This window comes from Orycteropus afer, unplaced genomic scaffold, assembly GCF_000298275.1.
Source record: "Orycteropus afer afer isolate SDZICR_OR568_19922 unplaced genomic scaffold, OryAfe1.0 scaffold00299, whole genome shotgun sequence".
Classification (NCBI taxonomy): Eukaryota; Metazoa; Chordata; class Mammalia; order Tubulidentata; family Orycteropodidae; genus Orycteropus; species Orycteropus afer.
Genome location: NW_006921886.1, coordinates 2,220,221 through 2,222,084, shown reverse-complemented (window position 1 = coordinate 2,222,084; position 1,864 = coordinate 2,220,221).

The window sequence follows — 1,864 nt, the reverse complement described above, 5'->3', positions numbered from 1 at the left end:
GCCCCTAGAGCCTGGCACTTTGAACTTGGACTTAAAGCCTCCAAATTGTAAGAATAAACTCCTGTTTGTTAAGGCCATCCCATTTGTGGTATATTTCTTGTCAGAGCAGCATTAGGTAACCAGAACAATGATCTTGGCCTTGAGGGTAGGAATTTTATCTTTCTATCCCCAGACATGAAGGCTTCCTGGCATAGAGGAGTGGTCAAATAATTATTGAAGCAATGAATGAATAAGTGAGTATCTTTCAAATATTTAAAGAATTGTGTGTGGAAGAGGAATAGGACTAATCTATAACCTTATTTCAGTGTAATTTTGTATCAGAGTAAGCAGAACTATGAGCTCACCTTGAGGTTTTATGGCAAGGTGTCTTATTACAGGATAATCACCTGGGAGAGATGTTTAAAGGGAATTTGGTTTCTTATCCATTCAATAACTCTCTCACTCTTGATTGGTGCATTTAATCTATTTACATTCAGTGTAATTACCACCAAGTATGAATGTATTGCTGTCATTTTTTTTGTGTGTGTGGTATTTCTTATTTTTTTGTTCCATATAATTTTCTGTGCTGAGCACATGTTGTTGTTGTTGTGTGCCGTCAAGTCGGACCCGACTCCTAGCAACCCCTCCTTGGGTTTCTGAGGGAGTATCACTACGGAAGTAGATCACCCCATCTTCCTTCTGAGGAGTGGCTGGTGGGTTTGAACTGCCAGCCTTCTGGTTAGCAGTCAAGTGCCTTAGCCACTATGCACATATTGTTTATGATTTTCTTTGTTTTAATATTTGTTAAATATTTATATTGATGAGAAAGTTTATTACTTTTTATTAATGAAAACTTTTATTAGTTTTCTGTGCAGTTACCCTGTGATATATTGTTAGAATAGATAAGGAAAACATGGCCCATTAATATGCTGTCTACATCAGATACACCTTAGACACAAAGCCAAAAATAGACTAAAAGTTCAAAGGTTGGGGAAAAAAATGAAACAAATGACAATCAAAAAAGAGCAGGAGTGGCAATATTAATTTCTGATCAAATAGATTTTAAGACAAAAGCCACCATAAATGACAAGGAAGGACATTATATAATGATTAAAGTATCAATTGAATAAGGGGACATAGCCATATAAATATCTATGCATTTAATAAAATAGCCCCAAAATATATAAATAAAACTTAACAAAATTGAAAAGAGAAATAGACATCTCCACAATAATAGTAGGAGACTTTAATAGACCACTTTCAAAGGACAGAACAAATAGAAAGAAACTCAACCAAGATACAGAAGAAATAAACAACATAATCAACTGATTTGACCTTATAGATATATACATAACACTCCACCCCAAGACAACACAATATACATTCCTTTCCAATGAATATGGAACATTCTTCAGATTAGGCCACAAAAAGCCTCAATAAATTAAAAATCATTGAAATATTGTAAAGCATCTTCTCAGGTTATAATGCTATAAAATTATAAATCAACAATGGGAAGATGAAGAAAAAAAAAAGAAAAGACACAGAAACTGCTCTGGTGGTATAGTGCCTAAGGAATTTTGACTGCTAACCCGAAGGTTGTCATGTCAAACCCACCAGCCGTTCTGTAGAAGGAAGACTGGGCAATCTAGTTCTGTAAAGATTTACTGCCTCAGAAACCCAAAGGGGGTCACTGTGAGTCAGAATCAGCTCAATGGCAGTGAGCTCCCCCCCCCCCCAAAAAAAAACCCACTGGGTAATAGAAGAAATGAAAAATGAGTTTTTAAAAAATCCTTGAATCAAATTAAAATGAAAACGCAGCATATCAAAATCTCTGGGAAACAGCAAAAGTAGCTGTCAGAAGATAGACACTTGTATGTATCAAAAG